Below are 22,859 nucleotides of genomic sequence, written 5' to 3' on the forward strand. Positions count from 1 at the left end.
CAGAGAGAGTGATTGGCATTGGAATGGGCTGCCCAGGGAGGTGGTGGAGTCTCTGTGCCTGGAGGTGTTGAAGCCAAGCCTGGCTGAGGCACTCAGTGCCATGGTCTGGTTGATTGGCCAGGGCTGGGTGCTAGGTTGGACTGACTGAGCTTGGAGGTCTCTTCCAACCTGGCTGATTTTATGATTCTATGATTATTGGTCCTGCCTGACTGCACCCACACTTGTGGCTTGCACCAGGGCTCTTGCATGGCTCATGGAGAAGAGCAACATTAGCAGAGCCAGAAAACAAAAAGGCCAAGGTAGCAGGAGCTGTGCTGAGCTTCTTTTCTCATTTCAGAATTGCTCTTCATGTAGTTTTAATCCAGACTTACTTTCAGAATGCTACAGTTTAAATGTTTTGAAGCTCACACCTCACTGCTGTGGGTGACTGACTTTATTCACACCTCTGCTGCTGGAAAGGATTTTTTGCAGGCATGGTTTAACAGGGAATTACATATTGATTTATGTGAGATCAATGGGAAGGAATAAAAGCAGCTCAGTTGTTCTCTCTCTCCTTTCTAGCACATTCTCTCTGTGTTTATATGCATATATATGTATTTATCCAGCTACCTGAGGGGTTTTCCTATTGTGAGAGGTGTTGAGACAACAGAAACACAACAGAAAAGCAAAGGAGATAACTGCAGGAAGAGCCTGAGGCTGCACAAGCCTTTTATGCCTCAGGTTCTACCAGTGATATATCTTCAATATGGATATGATGAATCTTTCAATATAAAGGACAGGGAAAAAAATTGCTCAGTGCTCAACAGAACAAGGGGACACAGTCTCAAGTTGACTCTCCAGACTGGATGAGGCTCTTAGTCATAGAATCATAGAATCAGTCAGGATTGGAAGGGACCACAAGGATCGGGCAGTTCCAACCTCCCTGCCATGGGCAGGGACACCCTACCCTAGAGCAGGCTGCCCACAGCCTCAGCCAGCTTGGCCTCAAACACCTCCAGCCATGGAGCCTCAACCACCTCCCTGAGCAACCCATTCCAGCCTCTCACCACTCTCATGCTCAACAACTTCCTCCTCACCTACACTCTGACTCTCCCCACCTCCAGCTTTGCTCCATTCCCCCCACTCCTGTCTCTCCCCGGGAGCCTAAAAAGTCCCTCCCCAGCTTTTTTGTAGCCCTCTTCAGATCCTGGAAGGCCACAAGAAGGTCACCTGGGAGCCTCCTCTGCTCCAGCCTGCGCAGCCCCAACTCTTTCAGTCTGTGCTCACAGCAGAGCTGCTGCAGCCTCTGAGCATCCTCCTGGCCCTGCTCTGGACACACTCCTGCATCTCCACAGCCCTCTTGTCCCAGGGGCTCCAGAACTGGATGCAGGACTCCAGGTGGGGTCTCAGCAGAGCAGAGCAGAGGGGGAGAATCCATTAGGGTTCAGCAGAGCAGAGCAGAGGGGAAGAGGAGGCTCAGGGCAGAGCTCATTGCTGTCTGCAGCTACCTGCAGGGAGGCTGTAGCCAGGTGGGGTTGGGCTCTGCTGCCAGGCAAGCTGCAACGGAAGAAGGGGACAGAGTCTCAAGTTGTGCTAGGGAAGGTCTAGGCTGGATGTTAGGAGGAAGTTGTTGTCAGAGAGAGTGATTGGCATTGGAATGGGCTGCCCAGGGAGGTGGTGGAGTTGCCGTCCTGTAGATGTTGAAGCCAAGCCTGGCTGAGGCACTTAGTGCCATGGTCTGGTTGATTGTCTAGGGCTGGGTGCTAGGTTGGACTGGATGATGTTGGAGCTCTCTTCCAACCTGATTGATTCTGTGATTCTTGCCAGCTGCTGTATTCCATAGCCTTCTGAGAAACTATTTTCATCTTCCCCACTTTGGGCTCTTTTCCTGCTGTCACTGAAAGACAGAAGTGTATTGTCAGGCTGTTAGTTTTGATGACTTTGCCATCTACCTGACCTGCCAGAAGGGAGAAGAGAAACAATTCATCACCTTGTTTCTGCTGCATTGCTTCCAAACTTTAAATACTCCTGAAAGCAGTAAGAGTGATTTCATTGTTCATGAAGTGGACATGAAAGGGGCTGCAATTTGGTGCCTTCAGGACATAGATTCCCAGCTCATGGTTTTCTTCATTGCAGCAGCTCCTCCAGACCATCATAGTCACAGAGGTCTCCATAGACACAAACCACATTGCTCCTCATAGCAGCAGGAAGCCTGGGGACAAATTTGGCCCTTGACTGCCTCGTGACTGTAGGAGAAGTTTAGGTTTGTGTTGTAAGGAGCTGCCTTCAAGGGTGTTTCCTACCTTGTTTCTTCCTTTTCTAAGTAGGGCATGTCCTTTTCCAAGGAGGACAGATGTGGTCATTAATTAGCACTACCTTCTGACAGTTGTTTCTGAGCAGGACCTTTTGATGAGGAGTTCTTGCAAAGGCAGAGACTCTAGCCCAGGGGAACTGTGATGTGGTTTTTCACTCTGCCCTGCAATGCACCAGAGCTGCCTTCTCTGGCAACTGGACCTTGTGATCCTGCTCTGACATGGAGGTTAGACTGGATGATCACCAGAGGTCCCTCCCAACACCTACCAGTCTGTGATTCTTCAGCCACTGTGACAAAGCAAGCATTCAGGACATGACAAAGACATGCCTGGTCAGGGCTTGGAGTGTCAAGATCAGGTAGGCACTTCCTAGACTTGATAACCCCTGAAAACCTCCTCCTCTTGCTGTCTGAGAGCACAAGAACTGCAAGCCTGAAGTGAAAGGGTTCATTCCAGGCACAGCACTAACTGATGAGGTGCCTTAGGGAGGACAGGTGGTTGTGGGCTGTGCCAGAGTCCATCTGGTGTTCTGCTCACTCTCATCCATGTCTCTCCATCAGGGAGCTTCTCCAGAGACAGGCTGAGCCCCTAGTGGCTGAAGCAAGCAAGAAACGAGCAGCACATTTATAGTCTCAGTGCTGGGCTGAGAACTCACACAGGGGCTGATTGGGAGCCCAGGCTCTGCTGGGGACAGCAAAGAGTCCCTTTTTATCTTCCTTCCACCTTTACAACTTTGCCATCCACAAAATGTCAGCAGGAATAATGTCATGCAGAAGGACTTTGTCACCAGTGGTGTCTGCATGCTGCCTGTTGAAACAAGGGAGCCATTTATCTCTGTGCTTTGTGGAGTTTTCAGCCTTTGAGCCATGATGCAGGGGTGTTACATGGGATATGTACTGCCACAGGAATTTGGAGACAGATGGAGAGGTGGGAAAAAAAGAACCCTTGGTGTAGGGGACTTCATACATCCTTGTGCAGTGCTCACAGGGTCACAGGATGGTAGAGGTGGGAAGGAGATCATTGAGTCCAACCCCCCTGCCACAGCAGGACCACACAATCTAGCACAGATCACAGAGGAACACATCCAGACAGGCCTTGGAAGGCTCCACAGAAGGAGACTCCACAGCCTCTCTGGGCAGCCTGTGCCAGTGCTCTGGGACCCTTACAGGAAAGAAGTTCCCCCTTGTGTTGAGCTGGAACCTCCTGTGCTGCAGCTTACACCCATTGCTCCTTGTCCTATCCCAGGCAGCAGTGAGCAGAGCCTGTCCCCCCCTCCTGTGTCCAGTTCTGGACTCCTCCATTCAAGAGAGATGTTGAGGTGCTGGAAGGTGTCCAGACAAAGATGACAAAGCTGGTGAGGGGCCTGGAGCACAGCCCTGTGAGGAGAGGCTGAGGGATCTGGGAGTGTGCAGCCTGCAGAGGAGGAGGCTCAGGGCAGAGCTCATTGCTGTCTGCAGCTGCCTGCAGGGAGGCTGTAGCCAGGTGGGGTTGGGCTCTGCTGCCAGGCAACCAGCAACAGAACAAGGGGACACAGTCTCAAGTTGTGCCAGGGGAGGTCTAGGCTGGATGTTGTTAGGAAGTTGTTGTCAGAGAGAGTGATTGGCATTGGAATGGGCTGCCCAGGGAGGTGGTGGAGTTGCCATCCCTGGAGGTATTGAAGCCAAGCCTGGCTGAGGCACTTAGTGCCATGGTCTGGTTGCTTGGCCAGGGCTGGGTGCTAGGTTGGACTGGATGATCTATTCCAAGCTGGTTGATTCTATGATCCTATGATTCTATGCTGGTTAATTTTAAGAGAAACCCCTCTGGGGGTGAGGGCTGTGAGCCAGTTGCCTTGTGCCTGCTAGCCAGGACATTTTCATTAGTATAGCAGTATGTTGTTGGTCTTGGGAAGGTTAAATCCTGGGATGCACACCTGCAAGGACTCACTTCAGAAAATGCAGAATGAAATTCCATTGGAGTTTTGATACAGTCTTTGGTTCCTGTGACCTAAACCAAGACAATCTCCCTTCAGTCACTCATTCTGCTCGTGTTCAGGGAGCACTAACAGTCTCACCAGGGCCTGACTCTGCCAATCCCCCAGAGATGAATGTCTCACAGAAGCTCTGTGAAGCAGGGTTGTGTTACCTCTGCTCTGGAGGAGGAGAAGCTGAGGTGGTGGTGAAGCTCTGTGCTCAGGCACAGCTAAAGAAGGAAAACATGAAGGTCAGTGTGCTTCTCCAGCACTGGAACCTCATTGTTCCACTGAGCTCTTGTAGCCTACAGCTTTTTTCATACGTGTGCTGGGAGGATCTCAGCAGTCAGTTCTCTCTGTGTCTGTCCTCTGAGACTCCTCATTACACCTTTGATAGAGTCTCTTAATAGGCTCATTAAGGAAATGGAGGGCATCTGGCCTGAGTGTTTGTCACATCAGTGAGCCTCACTTGCCTTCCTTTGAACCCCAGACAAACAGGAAGACAAAGCCCTGCCAAAGGCTCTCTGTGCTCAGCCCCCAGGGACCCTGTGAGAATGGTAAGGATTGAGAACAGCCAAGCTGCTCTTCAGCATCTGAGTTACTCCTGGTACAACTGATGATGGCTTGGATATGCTCCACCCCAGTCACAGAACGATTAAGTGCTGTGTTGGTGAACAAAGGAGGATGAAATGTTGTCTGCTCCAAGCCAATTTGGTTCACATGTAGGCTGCCAGGTCTTACTTGGTCTCTGAAGTGCCACACAGATAGAAGCCAGTCTGTAAATAGGGAGCAGAGGAAGTCACTGCTGCTCCCTGTACAAAACAGGGGGAAAGGATGCTGTATTTTCCCTTTCCTCCTCCATTCTAATACCTGGACAAGCCACTTGGCATCTCTCCTGACCCAACCACCATTCTACACCACCTTCTGATGGATCATCTGCCACAAGGGTCTCTGGTTGTGTCTTGGTGCCAGGGACAAGGTTCATGTCAAGTTAGCAGAGGGAAACAATTAACTGGTACACTCTGGCTCCAGAAGAAGTGACCCAGTAAAACCTTTCATTCAAAATTCCTGCTTTTAAGCCTTCCAAGAGGTATATACACATGTTCTTGCTGATCTCTTTTCTCTCTGGGGGTGTACAGGGCCAGACTGGATCATAGAATCATAGAGTCATAGAATCAAGCAGGTTGGAAGAGACCTCCAAGCTCAGCCAGTCCAACCTAGCACCCAGCCCTATCCAACCAACTAGACCATGGCACTAATATAGAATCATAGAATCAGAATATGATTGGGAGTGAGCTATTTAAGATCATTAATAAGTAATTAACCCACCAAGTGACTGTAACAGACATCATTTTAATCCAGATTGAATTATTAACTTGCCAGGAGCACTCTGGAATTTATCAGTGCCCAGCCAGGACAAAGCCCCCTTGGCTGCCACCTTAATGAATCATAGAACCAAGCAGGTTGGGAAGAGAGCTCCAAGCTCAGCCAGCCCAACCTAGCACCCAGCCCTGGCCAATCAACCAGACCATGGCACTAAGTGCCCCAGCCAGGCTTTGCTGCAACACCTCCAGGGACGGTGACTCCACCACCTCCCTGGGCAGCCCATTCCAAAGGCAAATCCACACTCAGGAAGCACTCCTAAAAGAGGTCTCCTGCATCAGCTTGCCCAGTTAATGCTCTTCTCCTCACTGCCACTCCAAGGGCCCCTCCCCAGCTTTACATTCAGTTTGTCTTTTGGTGAGAAGCTGCTGATTTCATGCTACTTTAGCCCTGCAGCCTGTTGCTAAGCAACCTCCAAAATACCAAAGGGACCACGGTCTAGCTGCTTTTCTGCAGCCCACTCTTATTTATTTACTTAACCATCTCAGTTATTTATGTAGCTAAACAGATTGCTTCCATAACGTGGAAGCGGAGCCCTAAGCCTCCGAGCTGCAGCAGGGCGCTATTACTTGCGTGGTGTTTGTCTTCTCTCCCCAACACCATCCCCCACCCTGTTTTTACTGGTGTTGCTGGTCATCAGCTGAACAAACTCCTCGTGATGTTGGTTGAGCTGGAGAGGCATCCAGGAGTGCACTGGAGTTGTATTTTAAAAGCTTAGCCAGCCACAGGATGCTGTCCCCGGTGTGAGAGAGCAGCTGGGAGCGTGTTTGGTCCCAGTGGTCCTTGAACTGGCTGGAGGGCCAGGCCCAGAGAGTGGTGCTGAATGGTGCCACATCCAGCTGGCAGCTGGCACCAGTGGTGTAGTCCAGGGATCAGTGCTGGGCACAGTCCTGTTCAGTATCTTTAGTGATGATCTGGAGCAGGGGACTGAGTCCAGCATCAGTCAGTTTGCAGATGATACCAAGCTAGGAGCAGCTGTGGAGCTGTTGGAGGGTAGCAGAGCCCTGCAGAGGGACCTGGCCAGGCTGCATGGGTGGGCAGAGGCCAATGGGATGAGACTGAACAAGGCCAAGTGCAGGGTTCTGCACTTTGGCCACAACAACCCCAAGCAGCACTACAGGCTGGGGCCAGAGTGGCTGAGAGCAGCCAGGCAGAGAGGGAGCTGGGGGTGCTGGGAGAGAGGAGCTGAAGATGAGGCAGCAGTGCCCAGGTGGGCAGCAGAGCCAATGGCATCCTGAGCTGGCTCAGGAGCAGTGTGGGCAGCAGGACAAGGGAGGTTCTTGTGCCCTGTGCTCAGCACTGCTCAGGCCACAGCTTGAGTGCTGTGTCCAGCTCTGGGCCCCTCAATTCAAGAGAGATGTTGAGGTGCTGGGAGGTGTCCAGAGAAGGGCAGCAAGGCTGTTGAGGGTCCTGGAGCACAGCCCTGTGAGGAGAGGCTGAGGGAGCTGGGGGTGTGCAGCCTGCAGAAGAGGAGGCTCAGGGCAGAGCTCATTGCTGTCTGCAGCTGCCTGCAGGGAGGCTGTAGCCAGGTGGGGTTGGGCTCTGCTGCCAGGCAACCAGCAACAGAACAAGGGGACACAATCTCAAGCTGTGCCAGGGGAGGTCTAGGCTGGATGTTAGGAGGAAGTTCCTGGCAGAGAGAGTGATTGGCATTGGAATGGGCTGCCCAGGGAGGTGGTGGAGTCTCTGTGCCTGGAGGTGTTGAAGCCAAGCCTGGCTGAGGCACTTAGTGCCATGGTCTGGTTGACTGGATAGGGCTGGGTGCTAGGTTGGACTGGCTGAGCTTGGAGCTCTCTTCCAACCTGCTTGGTTCTGTGCTTCTAAAAGGGTCAGAACAAAGGTGGCTTTAAGCCATGCCTCTACTTACTTTATTTCTAGCAGCTTTACCTTCAGTTGTGTCCACATTCCAGGCATCTAGGTCTGCAACAAGTGAAAAGAAGGTGATGCCTCACCTGCTTGGCAGTGTTGGGAAAAGCCCTGCTGCAGAGGCTGTTCTGCAGGACCAACTGCATTTTTGTGGGGTGGGTTTGGGATCCCAGCCAGGACACTGATTTGCCTTCAGTTGTATCAGCCAGAGCAGCAGGTTGCTGGTGCAGCCTTTGGTGCATAGATAAACCTGCAGAGCTTTTGGCTGCACATGGACAGAGTAGCAGAGGAGTAAGGCAGCTCTTACAGTGCCATTTGTTCAGACATGCCCCCAAAAAGGTGGCAAGTGAAAGCAGTTTGTATGCACAGCTGTGCTCTGCCACCCAGAGAACCTCCTTACCAAGCAATAATGGGGAGCTGCTGGAGAGAGTCCAGCACAGAGCCACAAAAATGATTAAGGGAGTTGAACATCTTCCTTATGAGGAGAGCCTGAGGGAGCTGGGGCTTGGAGCCTGGAGAGGAGCAGACTAAGGGGTGAGCTCATTCATGTTTACTAACATGTATCAGGAGCAGTGTGGGCAGCTGGACAAGGGAAGTTCTTCTGCCCCTGTGCTCAGCACTGCTCAGGCCACACCTTGAGTGCTGTGTCCAGTTCTGGGCTCCTCCATTCAAGAGAGATGTTGAGGTGCTGGAAGGTGTCCAGAGAAGGGCAGCAAGGCTGGTGAGGGTCCTGGAGCAGAGCCCTGTGAGGAGAGGCTGAGGGAGCTGGGGGTGTGCAGCCTGCAGAAGAAGAGGCTCAGGGCAGAGCTCATTGCTGTCTGCAGCTGCCTGCAGGGAGGCTGTAGCCAGGTGGGGTTGGGCTCTTCTGCCAGGCAAGCAGCAAGAGAAGAAGGAGACAGAGTCTCAAGCTGTGCCAGGGGAGATATAGGCTGGATGTTAGGAGGAAGTTCCTGGCAGAGAGAGTGATTGGCATTGGAATGGGCTGCCCAGGCAGGTGGTGGAGTCGCTGTGCCTGGAGGTGTTGAAGGCAAGCCTGGTTGAGGCACTTAGTGCCATGGTCTGGTTGCTTGGCCAGGGCTGGGTGCTAGGTTGGACTGGCTGAGCTTGGAGGTCTCTTCTGTGATTCTCTGACAGAGCTCTGCTGACCTGCTGCTCCCTGTGGTTTTTTCATAGAGTTGAGATTGCACAATCCAGGCTGTGTTGTTTGTGTTGGCATGTGCCTTTTGGTGCTGTTCTTCACACAGAGCTCAGAAACTAGGTGCTCAAAAAAGTATTCAAAGTATCCCAGGTGTTTTCTCAGCTGAGCTGTGAACAAAACTCACAAGGCTAGAACAGCTCAAATGCCCAGGAGTAGCTTACACTGCCCTGTGAGGTACCTTTGAAAGGACTGAGTCAGCAGACCTTCATTTGATTAGCTGAAGATGGGAGGGGAAGGATCTTTCAGATGGGAGATGCCAGGTGTGTTAGGGAATGGAGGATGATGGTGAACACCTTGAATTGCACCCAGAAGCAGGCAAGTGGCTGGTGCAGGTGAGGATCTCTGAGTTTCTTGTGATTCTTTCATAGCATTATAGAATGGTCTGGGCTGGAAGGGACCTCCAAAGGTCATCTAGTCCAAGCCCCCTGCATTCAGCAGGGGCAACCTTAACTAAATCAGGTTGCCCAGGGTCCTGTCAAGCTTCACGTTGAATATCTCCAGGGATGGGGCCCCAACCACCTCCCTGGGCATCTGTTCCACCTGATATACTCAGATTTAGGGCCACGGGGATGCTGAGAGGCTGCAGCAGCTCTGCTGTGAGCACAGACTGAAAGAGTTGGGGCTGTGCAGGCTGGAGCAGAGGAGGCTCCCAGGGGACATTCTTGTGGCCTTCCAGGATCTGAAGGGGGCTACAAAAAAGCTGGGGAGGGACTTTTGAGGATCTCAGGCAGGGACAGGACTGGGGGGAACGGAGCAGAGCTGGAGGTGGGGAGAGTCAGAGTGGAGGTGAGGAGGAAGTTGTTGAGCCTGAGAGTGGTGAGAGGCTGGAATGGGTTGCCCAGGGAGAATCATAGAATCGACCAGGTTGGAAGAGACCTCCAAGATCATCCAGTCCAACCTGTCAGCCAGCCTTGGAGGTGTTTAAGGCCAGGCTGGCTGAGGCTGTGGCCAGGCTGCTCTAGGGTAGGCTGTCCCTGCCCATGGCAGGGGGGTTGGAACTGGCTGCTCCTTGCGGTCCCTTCCAACCCTGACTGATTCCAAGATTCTATGATTAAGAGCCTCATCTAGTCTTGAGAGTCAACTTGAGACTCTGTCCCCTTGTTCTGATTCACTCTTAAAATGTTCAGAGCCCTGGCAAAACATGGAGTGGTCTGCAGTGCTGAGGAAAGATAAAGCATACCTGAGCTGAGGAGGTGTAGCTGCCTTGCAGCTGTCTGCTCACTGCTGACACTGCTGCCTCTCATTCTGCCTCTGCTGGTGGCGTGCCCAGGTAGCTCACTGCCTACACCCTGAAGACTCAGAAAGATCTGAGGAGCCCACAAGAATGCAAACACTACTGATAATGGGAGCACAGGTTGTACATTTCTAATAGCACAGCCAACAGAGTGCAAACATAACAATACAGCATTGCCCAACCACATAACCAGAGTGTTTCTGCAGTGTGCTGCTGATAAGAGAGGGCCAAGAGCACCAAGACACTGTGCTAGGGTGCTCCATCTCCAGCTCACAGTGAGCTTCTCTTGCTGCTGTTAGGAGATAAGGGAAAAATCTGAGTCATGTTTCTGGTCTTTCTCAAATTCATGCTCATAAGTAAGTGTTAATGAACCTATCCTTTGGGTTTTTTAAGCCAGAGCAGGGTAGGTTTAGGATGGATGTTAGGAGGAAGTTCTTTGCAGTGAGATACTGGAACAGGTTTGCCCAGAGATGTGTTGTTTAGACCCTGGCTCTGGGGACATTCATGGTCAAACTTGGTGGGCCCCTGAGCATCCTGATCTGGTGGGAGATGTCCCTACACAGTGCAGCAGGGTTCACTGGATCAGGCTCACAGGATGTCAGGGGTTGGAAGGGACCTCCAGAGATCAGCAAGTCACAGAATCAACCAGGTTGGAAGAGACCTCCAACCCCTCTGCCAGAGCAGGACCATAGTCTAGAGCAGGTCATGGAGGAATGCATCCACATGGGTCTTGAAAGCCTTTCTGGGGAGCCTCTTCCAGTGCTCTGGGACCTTTACAGTAAAGAAGCTCTCCCTCATGTTGAGGTGGAACCTCATGTGCTGTAGTTTATATCTGTTACTCCTTGTCCTGTCCCAGGGTACAACTGAGCAAAGCCTGTCCCCTGCCTCTTGAGCCCCAGCCCTCAGATATTTGTGAACATTGGTTAGGTCTCTCTAAGCACTGGGAGGGAGACAGCTTCTGAGGAAGCAAAGCCCTTGCACATAGAATCATAGAATCAACCAGGTTGGAAGAGACCTCTCAGATCATCCAGGCCAACCTAGCACCCAGCCCTAGCCAGTCAACTGGACCATGGCATGCATGGGAGAAACACCAGCCTCAGCTTGGGCAGGATGTTGTGCCCAGCCTGAGCCTGTGGATGCAAGGAGAAGAGGTTCTCCTGCCTTGTGGATGACATCTGTGATAAGCTGGACCAATTTTTTTTAGGGAGTGTCTCACCTCTTTTAGCTGCATAGATGTGATAGTAGCAGGAATGACCTATAGTCCAGAGTGCAGATAGACCCATGGAATGGTTTGGGCTGGAAGGGACCTTAAAGATCTCTCATTGTGACCTCCTTGTGGCCTTCCAGGATCTGAAGAGGGCCTACAAAAAAGCTGGACAGGGACTCTTGAGGCTCTCAGGGAGTGCCAGGACTGGGGGGAATGGAGCAAAGCTGGAGGTGGGGAGAGTCAAAGTGGAGGTGAGGAGGAAGTTGTTGAGCATCAGAGTGGTGAGAGGCTGGAATGGGTTGCCCAGGGAGGTGGTTGGGGCCCCATGGCTGGAGGTGTTTAAGGCCAGGCTGGCTGAGGCTGTGGCCAGGCTGATGTAGGGTAGGGTGTCCCTGGGCATGGCAGAGGGGTTGGAACTGGCTGCTCCTTGTGGTCCCCTCTTCCAGCTTCAATCCATTCCCCCATATCCCACCACTACAAGCCCTTGTTAAAGGTTGTCCCCCACCCTGCTTTCTTGTAGCCCAGTTTGGGTACTGAAAGGCTGCTATAAGGCTGTAGCCAGGTGGGGCTGGGCTCTGCTGCCAGGCAAGCAGCAACAGAACAAGGGGACACAGTCTCAAGCTGTGCCAGGGGAGGTCTAGGCTGGATGTTAGGAGGAAGTTGTTGTCAGAGAGAGTGATTGGCATTGGAATGGGCTGCCCAGGGAGGTGGTGGAGTCGCTGTCCCTGGAGGTGTTGAAGCCAAGCCTGGCTGAGGCACTTAGTGCCATGGTCTGGTTGCTTGGCCAGGGCTGGGTGCTAGGTTGGCCTGGCTGAGCTTGGAGGTCTCTTCCAACCTGGTTGATTCGATTCTATTCTGTCCTATTCTGTTCTATACTGTTCTAAGATTCTCTGGACCCACTCTGACCATTCCATGTCTTTTTTTGAGCTGGGGTCCCCAGAACTGGATGCAGTCCTTCAGTCCAACTACTCACAGTACACCAAGTCCAAATAAAAGACTTGGAGTAAATCAAATGTGGAGGTTGGAAGAATATAGGGAAACACCTCTGGTTCCCAAAGAAGTATCTGCTAGGTAGAGAGCTCTGTGCTAAGTGGAGGGAGAACCTGCCTTCTCTCCCCTCTCCACACCTACCATTGGAGCTCTTGCAATAAGCTTATTAGCAGTCAAATCCAGGCAGGTTAATCTTCAAATCATATGTAAATACAGCAGCTTTCCTCCTTGTGGGCTATTGAAGCATTAAACGGCAGTGCAGATTTTCACAGCAGGAGGCTAGATGAGCACAGTTAAGCACTGTAATGGTTTTGTCTCCCAAACCATCTTCTGAGCAGAGAATTTCCCTTTCACTGTGCTCTGTGGTGATGAATGAGGATTTAGCAGCGAAGGATTAGGTGAAGCTTAGCTTAGTGGATGCTCCTGGCAGTGTTCTAACAGCTGATCAGCTTGCAGGGGCCTGAGCTGCTTTCCTCCTCTGGAGCTGACCTGTACAAATTCCAGGGGAATTTGTCCAGTGGAACACTGAGACTTTAGCTGCCTTTGTCTTTCCCAGCAGACTGATCTCTTGTGAAATGCTTTCCCTAGCAGATTGCTGTTCATCATCTCTGGTATAAATATACACAAGCAAGCCCTGTTTTCTGGGCTTGGTTCTGGCTGCATTCAGTCCTCTGACCTCCAAGTTAATGCCTTCCTCTTTAACTCCATCACCATGGGACACACCACTCTGCTGGAATGTATCAGTAGTTTGTTCTTTTAATGTATAATGCATGACAAAAAAAATCTCATTTCAGAGTCTTCAGGCATGCCTCAGTCTAGACTGCATCTCACAGTCCAACTGGCTGACTTCTGTACCTCAGATGCTTGAACTGGTCTGTCTGGTTTTGCCCAGTTTAGCAGACACCATGTGCCATTTCCTGCTCACCCACATTATTTCAGCCTCTTTAGCTCATCTTACAAGGAGTCCTACCCTGGATTTACTTCTTGTTTTAGGAATGTGCCATAACTCTTCTGCTGTTTACACACAGAAATGCCAAACCTTTTCCATGAGGCTTCTGTCAGGAGATCCACGTGGAAGACATGGCCACAGACCTTCCCAGGGCTTTCTTGGCATGCTCCAGGGGTACCAGCACAGCAGCCCCTGCCTCATCATTTATCTCATCTTACAAGTAGTCCTATCCCAGATTTACAGTGGGGTCACTTTCCCTGGTGGTGTTGAAGCAAAGCCTGGCTGAGGCACTCAGTGCCAGGGTCTGGTTGATTGGCCAGGACTGGGTGCTAGGTTGGCCTGGATGAGCTTGGAGCTCTCTTCCAACCTGGTTGATTCTGTGATTATTTCCTCTCTTCAGCAATAGTTTCCTTCAGATGTCAGCTGTCTGGCTGAAATACCTTGCTTCATGAACTGAGGGAGGTTGTGGGGTGGAGGAGGAAGCTTATCCAGTCCAACCTAGCACCCAGCCCTGGCCAGTCAACCAGACCATGGCACTAAGTGCCTCAGCCAGGCTTGGCTTCAACACCTCCAGGCACAGCGACTCCACCACCTCCCTGGGCAGCCCATTCCAATGCCAATCACTCTCTCTGCCAACAACTTCCTCCTAACATCCAGCCTAGACCTCCCCTGGCACAGCTTCAGACTCTGTCCCCTTCTTCTGTTGCTGCTTGCCTGGCAGCAGAGCCCAACCTCACCTGGCTGCAGCCTCCCTTCAGGCAGCTGCAGACAGCAATGAGCTCTGCCCTGAGCCTCCTCTTCTGCAGGCTGCACACCCCCAGCTCCCTCAGCCTCTCCTCACAGGGTTTGTTTTCCAGTTCTCTCTCCAGCTTCCTTGCCCTAAAATATAGATCACTTCTCCTGATTCTTTGAAGTGGCAGCCTGGAAATGAAATATGAAAACATACTTTTTTTTTTTTAGTGAATTTAATTAATTAAAAATCTAAAGAGAGTAATGAGTTAATTTTAAAGGCTGCAACAGAATCTGGGAGGGACTGAGCTGAATAAGAATGAGCATATACCTGTAGGGTGGCATCCCAGCTCTGCTGCTCTGTTCATATTCTTCAGGTTCTGAGAGATGAAAATGGGTGGATTTGGGTTAGACAGCTCCATGCCCTCCCTTAGCTGTAGTTTCCAGTTAGTGTCAAACCTGCAGTGAAGTGCAGACTTGACCCAAACTCTTTCAAACTGCAGGCATTGCTGAGTGCCTGAGAAACAGAACAAATGCTCAGCATGTCAAGACTGCTGGAGCAGAGGATATGGAGCTGCTGGAGTGGGTCCAGAGGAGGCCACAAAGGTGATCAGAGGGCTGGAGCCCCGTGGGGATAGGCTGAGAGAATTGAGACTGTTCAGCCTGGAGAAGAGAAGGCTCCAGGGAGACTTTAAAGCAGCCTTTCCACTACCCAAAGGGGGCTACAATGAAGCTAAGAGGGGACTCTTCACAAGAGCTTGTAGTGATAGGATGAGAGGAAGTGGATTGAAGCTTGAGGAGAGTAGATTTAGACTGAACATTAGAATGAAATTCCTACAGTAATGGTAATGGAATACTGGAATGGGTTGCACTGGGAGGTCATGGATGCCCCCTCCCTGGAGGTATTCAAGGCCAGGTGAGCTGAGGCCTTGAGCAGTCTGATTTGCTGGGAGGTGCCCCTGCCTGTGGCAGGTCAGTTGGAACTAGATGATCTTTAAGGTTTCTTCCAACCCAAAATCATTCTGTGAATCTATGGAACACAATGAATGGAGAAGATGCATTGAAACATCCATGGAGTGACCTTCAGCAGGCTGGGGAGCTGCTGGACAGCCTGCTGTGCCCCCCTTTCTGCTGTTAGGAGTGAGGCTAATAAATAGCTGGACTGCTTTTCCCGAGCTGTAAAGGTCACCTAGGAACTCTGTGGAAGAAAATCCTTACACAGTAGTTGCTGCACAGGAGCAGGATTATCTGTTCAGGTGGCACCCAGCCGATTTGGGCAGGGCAGAGGGGAACTGGGCTGTTTGCTGCTACGTTCATTTGCATCCAGGCAAGTGCTGAGTTCATTCCTCCTGCTTTTGCTTTCTCCTAAGCCTGAAGGAGACCAGGACACAGCTGTCCTCTATTCTCTAATCTTACAGGTGTGTTTCCTCAGACTTCTGTAGCACATACTGACATAACTCTTCAGGCTCCTCTGCAGATACATGAGGTTGTGTTCCAGGAGGTGAAACACCAACTTTCTGGAGTGTTTTATGCTCAGATATGGCCTGAAACTGTGCCAGGGGAGGTTTAGGTTGGATTTTGTGAACAATTTCTCTCCTGAAAGACAGGCATTGGAGCAGGCTGCCCAGGGAGGTGGTGGAGTCACCATCCTTGGAAGTGTCCAAGAATCATAGAATCATAGAATCAACCAGGTTGGAAGAGACCTCCAAGCTCATCCAGTCCAACCTAGCACCCAGCCCTGCCCAATCAACCAGACCATGGCACTAAGTGCCTCACCCAGTCTTGTCTTGGACACCTCCAGGGATGGCAACTCCACCACCTCCCTGGGCAGCCCATTCCAGTGCCAGTCACTCTGGGAGGAACTTCCTCCTAACCTGCCTTGGCACAACTTGAGACTATGTCCCCTTGTTCTGTTGCTGCTTGCCTGGGAAACTCTGGACATGGCATCTGGGGACATGGTTTAATGGCCACGGTGGGATTGGATTGATGGTTGAACTTGCTGATCTTAGAGGTCTTTTCCAACTAATTCAATGATTTGAGTATTCAAGCTAAGAACAAACAATGCAAGACACAGAGCTGGTGACATAAGCTCAGAAGTCTTCAGCTTTTCCCTGTGCTGAGCTTCCCTGAGGGGGAGTGGGTGCCAGCCTGGCTGCTTTGTCAGGAGCTCCTCTGCCTCAGCACTTGCAGCCAGGCTGAGCTCTGCACAGCTGCCAGAGAAGCAGTCAGCCTCTGCTGGCCTCCATCTGCAAGAAGGAGTTTGCATCCTGCCAGACTTCAGCTCAGACACAGTGCAGCTGCGCAGGTGGGGAGGGTGTACCCCTGGCAGTAAATACACCGAGGCACATCAAGCCCAGGTTGTCCCACACCTTGGGAGGATTGTTTTAGGGCAAACCCAGGAGCATACAGCCACTTCTGGGTGGGGGAGGGGGAAAGGCCATGTGCTCTGCCATTGCAGAAAAGGAATATAGAACTTGGAGAAGCAGTCACTGAACTGTAGATCAGCCTGAGTGTGGCAGCTGTGTTTCCCAAACGGTTTGGGGCATCCCTGTGAGCAGTGGCTGAGGTTCAGTGCTCACTCTGAGTGCAAAAACACCTCTAAAGGTGTCTACCTTCTGATGTCCAACACGGGAACAGGGCTGGGAATAAGACCACAGGCTGCACTGGCAGAGCAGAAACTATATTGCTTCTTCACAGAATTCCAGACTGACAGAATGCTGGGGGTTGGAAGGGGCCTCCAGAGATCACAGGAGGTTGGAAGGGACCCAAGGAGATCATTGAGTCCAACCCCTCTGCCACAGCAGGGCCACACAGATCACAGAGGAACACATCCAGACAGGCCTTGGAAGGCTCCACAGAAGGAGACTCCACAACCTCTCTGGGCAGCCTGTGCCAGTGCTCTGGGACCCTTACAGGAAAGAAGTTCCTCCTTGTGTTGAGCTGGAACCTCCTGTGCTGCAACTTACACCCATTGCTCCTTGTCCTATCCCAGGGAGCAGTGAGCAGAGCCTGTCCCCCACTCCTGACCAGCCCTCAGATACTTATAAACATTGATTAAATCCTCTCTCAGTCTTCTCTTCTCCAGACTAAGCAGCCCCAGGTCCCTCAGCCTCTCCTCATCAGGCAGTGCCCTCCAGTCCCCTCATCATCCTCACAGCCCTCTGCTGGACCCTCTCCATCAGATCCCTGTCCCTCTGAACATGGGGAGCCCAAAACTGAAGGTAGTATTCAAGATGAGGTCTCAGCAGGGCAGAGTAGAGGGGGAGGAGAACCTCCCTTGATCTGCTGCACACACTCTTCCTAATGCACCTCAGGATCCCCTTGGCCACAAGGGCACATTGCTGTGCCAGGGATGTTCTCCACCAGCACTCCCAGCTCCCTCTCCCCAGGGCTGCTCTCCAGCAGTCACCTCCCAGCCTGTACTGCTGCAGATTATTACTCCTCCCCAGGTGCAGGACTCTGCACTTGTCCCTGTTGAACCTCATCTGGTTCCTCTGTGCCCAGCTCTCAGTCTGCAAAGGTCTCACTGGAGATCTCTGAGTCCAATCTCCTTGCCAGGACAGGTCCACCTAAAGAAAGTCACACTTCCAGGAATGCATTTTGAATGTCTTCAGAAATGCAGACTCCACCACCCCTCTGAGCAGCCTGTTCCAGTGCTGTGTCACCCCTAAATTAAAGAAGTTCCTCCTCATGTCCCTCACATGTCTTTCAGCTGTGTGAGGGACAGGCAGCCACTGAGCAGGGCCAAGGGCTGTCATCACCGTGTGCTTCCCGAGGGAAGCATCAATGTCTGTGGGGGCTTCAGGTGAATCTGCAGGTCAGTGAGTTGAGGATGCTCAGAGGCTGCAGCAGCTTTGCTGTGAGCACAGACTGAAAGAGTTGGGGCTGTGCAGGCTGGAGCAGAGGAGGCTCCCAGGTGACCTTCTTGTGGCCTTCCAGGATCTGAAGGGGGCTACAAAAAAGCTGGGGAGGGACTTTTTAGGCTGTCAGGGAGGGAGAGGACTGTGGGGAATGGAGCAAAGCTGGAGGTGGGGAGAGTCAGAGTGGCTGTGAGGAGGAAGTTGTTGAGCATGAGAGTGGTGAGAGGCTGGAATGGGTTGCCCAGGGAGGTGTTTCAGGCCAGGCTGGCTGAGGCTGTGGGCAGGCTGCTCTAGGGTAGGGTGTCCCTGCCCATGGCAGAGGGGGTTGGAACTGGATGATCATCGTGGTCCCTTCCAACCCTGCCTGATTCTATGAGTATGGGAATGGCAGCTCTGGGCTGCCTGCTGTGCTCAGAGGGTCACAGCCTTTTGTGCATGAGCAAGGAACCTAACTGTGCTCTGGGACCCACAGTGCTTGACCTGTGCCCAGGTGTTTCTCACTTGCTGATCGGGTTCAAAACAGTTCTTGCAGGACATTACTGGGTAAGGAGCTGTGAAAAGAGCCTGATACTACCCTACTTTCCCATTTGGTGGGGTGAAATAGCCTGTGAACTTATCTTGGAGGCTGCCAAATGCCATTCCAAGTGCTCTGAAAGGAGTTTGATGTTTCCTTATCTGAAGATCGCTGTGATCTTCCCAGCTTCATTAATAGATGAAAAAGCCAATCACAAAAAGCAGCCTTTCTGTTTCAGGAGCTGGGTGGCAGGAAGGGAGTGCTCTGCAAGGAGCTGCACAGAGCTCACATATGTAAGGCTTTCCAGTCTATCAGGAGATCCTATCCCTGTCAGATAGCAGCAAGACATTCCTGGGGGTGGAGTGAGAGTGAAATTTATCTTGGGAGAGAGCAGGATTTCGCTTTGCTAAGCTGGCTGGTTTGCTCAATTCGGGAATTTTCCATTCACCTCTCTTCCCCACCGGCAGAGAAGTGCCAACAGCTGTAATTAGGGCTACTTTAACGAGTTAACAGCTTTCTGCAGCTCACCTGTGCTTCTGCTGGCTCTCTTCTGTCCTCCTGCCTGCTCGGTTGATCTGCTGCTCCAGAAATTCCTGCTTTGGAGGTATGCTCTCAAACCTGTCGTGGAGGGGGCTGCGTTTCTGTTCCTTCAGGGAGGCTGCTGCAAGGTAGATGCATGGTGTTAGGCTGAGAAGAGCCTTGTGCTTTCTAGACAGAGGAAGCTGCTCTACCTGGGTTTTATTGTCTTTAGATAGGTTGTTCATCACTTCAGCCCTCAAAAGCCCTGCCCGAGGGGAAGGCTCTGTGCTGAAATGCTGTGGTGTGGCCAGAGGAGGTGGGGAAGGGCATCTCTCTGCTTGTCTTTTCCTTCCTCTGGCACGCTGCTGTGTCTGGGTGGACATGTTAGCTTCAGTCAGCCTAATTAAAAAGCCTCAGTTTAATGGTCTTGATGCTTAGGACTCTGTGGGCTGGTGCAGGGTATGGTACAGACTGTTAACACAGATGTAAAGCACAGGTTCGTTGGGATTTGTGGGCAGCTCAGCTCCCATCAGCTTGAGACAACAGCTGAAATCCATCCTTTTTAAAGAGGTGCATTAGCCAACGGCAAAACATCAGTTGCAAGACGCCAAAATCACAAGCCCTCTGTTAAGAAGGGCTATGAGGAGTGTTGTTTGGCTAATAATAGGTCAGCAACGTGTAGATTTAGTGCTGCTAAATCCTCCTAACCTTTCTTTTGTAGGTGGAGGAGCGGGGGGAAGAAAGGGTCTGTAGGTTCTGGTCCATAGATGCTTATAAGCAGCAACGCCTGTTGGCTAAACGAGGCAAGATAGTGGAGCAGCTGCAGAGCAGCTCTGCCGATGATTTGCATTCTCCACCTCCTGCCCTTATGGCAGAGTTTAAATGGGTGCCTCGTTGGCAGGGGAAGGTTTGCTGTGCCACCGCCGGCTCTGCCCGCTGCGCCCACACGGCCGTGCCGCCGCCAGCGGGGCGGGAGGGGCTGCGGGAAGGGACTTGCTCTACCTCTCACAACAGGTGCCTTTGTCAGCACACCTTGGAGGCAGCCAGGGAGGAGCCACTCTCAGCTTTACGCTTTCGACTTGTGCTCCGAGATAACAAAAACCCCAACCAGCCACCCCCCAAAGCAAAGAAGGTGAAGAGGAAGCGGTCAGGTAACAGCAGCTCGGGAAGAAATCTGAGCAGGGCTTAGCACGGAGCTCTGGGGTTTGTCCAGGCGACACGAAGAGCTGTCTGGTGAGCTGGGTACTGCTTCCAGATGGGAACCCAAGCGTCTCTGCCGCGGGAGCTAAGCGGGGGAGATCCGCAGGCCTTGGAAGGAAACTGAAAGCAGTGCGCTGCAGGTGCATTTCGAAGGGAAAGACCTTTCCTTCTCTGGCAAGAGTTAACTGCGGTCAGAGCCTGGATTTAGCATCAGGTGCATTTCAAAGGGAAAGACCTTTCCTTCTCCTGCAAGGGTTAACTGCGGTCAGAGCCTGGATTTAACATCAGGTGCATTTCGAAGGGAAAGACCTTTCCTTCTCCTGCAAGGGTTAACCGCGATCAGAGCCTGGATTTAGCATCAGGTGCATTTCGAAGGGAAAGACCTTTCCTTCTCCTGCAAGGGTTAACTGCGGTCAGAGCCTGGATTTAGCATCAGGTGCATTTCGAAGGGAAAGACCTTTCCTTCTCCTGCAAGGGTTAACCGCGATCAGAGCCTGGATTTAGCATCAGGTGCATTTCGAAGGGAAAGACCTTTCCTTCTCCTGCAAGAGTTAACTGCGGTCAGAGCCTGGATTTAACATCAGGTGCATTTCGAAGGGAAAGACCTTTCCTTCTCCTGCAAGGGTTAACCGCGATCAGAGCCTGGATTTAGCATCAGGTGCATTTCGAAGGGAAAGACCTTTCCTTCTCCTGCAAGAGTTAACTGCGGTCAGAGCCTGGATTTAACATCAGGTGCATTTCGAAGGGAAAGACCTTTCCCTCTCTGGCAAGAGTTAACTGCGGTCAGAGCCTGGATTTAGCATCAGGTGCATTTCGAAGGGAAAGACCTTTCCTTCTCTTGCAAGGGTTAACTGCGGTCAGAACCTGGATTTAGCATCAGGTGCATTTCAAAGGGAAAGACCTTTCCTTCTCTGGCAAGAGTTAACTGCGGTCAGAGCCTGGATTTAACATCAGGTGCATTTCAAACGCAGAAAGACCTTTCCTTCTCCTGCAAGGGTTAACTGCGATCAGAGCCTGGATTTAGCATCAGGTGCATTTTGAAGGGAAAGACCTTTCCTTCTCCTGCAAGGGTTAACTGCGATCAGAGCCTGGATTTAGCATCAGGTGCATTTCAAAAGCAGAAAGACCTTTCCTTCTCTGGCAAGAGTTAACTGCGATCAGAGCCTGGATTTAGCATCAGGTGCATTTCAAACGCAGCAAGACCTTTCCTTCTCTTGCAAGGGTTAACTGCGGTCACAGCCTGGATTTAACATCAGGTGCATTTCAAAAGCAAAGACCTTTCCTTCTCTTGCAAGAGTTAACTGCGATCAGAACCTGCTTCGGTCTCCAGGATTTAACATCAGGTGCATTTCAAAGGGAAAGTCCTTTCCTTCTCTTGCAAGGGTTAACTGCGATCAGAGCCTGCTTCGGTCTCCAGGATTTAGCATCAGTGCATTTCGGTCTCCAGGATTTAGCATCAGGTGCATTTCGGTCTCTAGGATTTAGCATCAGGTGCATTTCAAAAGCAAAGACCTTTCCTTCTCTTGCAAGGGTTAACCGCGATCAGAACCTGCTTCGGTCTCCAGGATTTAGCATCAAGTGCTGCGTTTTTTGTTTGCCATAAGCCTATTAGAAGTCTCTCTGTTTCCTAGCAATAACATGTAATTTCCCTCCTAGTTAAGTGGAGGAGATGTTGGGGGTTTAATCCTGTACGCTACAGCCGTTGCTCAGGTTTCCTGTTCAGATGCAAATAGCACCTGGTGCTGTTTAGATCCTCCTCTAATCTTGGAGAAAGATACTCCTGGAGCAGAGGGAAAAGAGGGAGGGCAGGGGGAGAAACAAAGGCAAGGTAGGTCTGACCTTGTTTGCTCTGGAAAGTGAGAGCAGAACCATATGCTCCCAGCAACCCGAAGTGGAAATTTCTACCAGATTTGCTGCGTCCAACACAGACTCCTTCCAGAGACACATGCACTGCTGAAATGATTCATGGCTCTGGAGCAACTCTGACTTGTATTTTTTCACCAGGCACAACAAAAAGCTGCCAGAGAAGATAAAAACAGCGGGGTGAACCTAAGCAGAAGTGCTGATTTGATTGGCAGTTGCACTTTGCCTGCGTGTCCTGAAAGGAGTTTCTTTTAGGGGTGTGTCAGTTGGTTTGTTCAAACCATTTATTATCTACATTTTTTCCATTGCTAATTTTGAGGATATTGATTTATTTTTAATTATTTTTTTCGAAGTCTTTTCCTTGTTAGGTTTTTTTTTTCCCTCGGATAGGTGTTAAATGCATTGGAAGGTCAGGAACAATTTGTAAGGCAGCTATGATGCTTAAGGCTTAAACAAGAGATGCAGTTTCCCATTTTGAGTAAATTCAAACCCAGGTTCAGGTTAAAAACTTTCTATGTGGAAACTTCCAATCACATAAATTTGCTTTAGTTCACTTGTGGAGGTGTGAGGTCATCCAAGGAAGAGCTGCAGTTTTCATTGCTTTTTGTGTGGCTGCTTTACCTCGTGGTAGAAATGGACTCTCTTTGAGGGGCTGTGGCTGAGGTGGGCTCTCTTTGAGGGGCTGTGGCTGAGGTGGGCTCTCTTTGAGGGGCTGTGGCTGAAGTGAGCTCTCTTTGAGGGGCTGTGGCTGAGGTGGGCTCTCTTTGAGGGGCAGTGGCTGAGGTGAGCTCTCTTTGAGGGGCTGTGGCTGAGGTGGGCTCTCTTTGAGGGGCTGTGGCTGAGGTGGGCTCTCTTTGAAGGGCTGTGGCTGAGATGGGCTCTCTTTGAGGGGCTGTGGCTGAGGTGAGCTCTCTTTGAGGGGCTGTGGCTGAGGTGGGCTCTCTTTGAGGGGCTGTGGCTGAGGTGGGCTCTGAGGGGCTGTGGCTGAGGTGGGCTCTCTTTGAGGGGCTGTGGCTGGGGTCGGCTCTGAGGGGCTGTGGCTGAAGTGGGCTCTCTTTGAGGGGCTGTGGCTGAAGTGGGCTCTCTTTGAGGGGCTGTGGCTGAG

At 51.4% G+C, this 22,859-nt stretch overlaps 1 protein-coding gene across 7 annotated transcripts in view; it reads left to right on the forward strand.

Annotated features, from left to right (window-relative positions):
* RABGAP1L (RAB GTPase activating protein 1 like) overlaps nucleotides 1-22,859 on the forward strand; it is a 302,720-nt gene that overhangs the window by 248,985 nt on the left and 30,876 nt on the right. The window contains exon 1 of one of the 7 annotated variants that reach the window (XM_064148109.1): nucleotides 18,505-18,776. The exons of the other annotated variants lie outside the window; for them this stretch is intronic. The gene's annotated coding sequence lies outside the window, so the exon portion shown is untranslated. Of the gene's footprint in view, nucleotides 1-18,504; nucleotides 18,777-22,859 lie in introns of those variants that run through there. 7 annotated transcript variants of the gene reach the window in all.

Source organism: Pogoniulus pusillus, chromosome 8, assembly GCF_015220805.1.
Source record: "Pogoniulus pusillus isolate bPogPus1 chromosome 8, bPogPus1.pri, whole genome shotgun sequence".
Lineage (NCBI taxonomy): Eukaryota > Metazoa > Chordata > Aves > Piciformes > Lybiidae > Pogoniulus > Pogoniulus pusillus.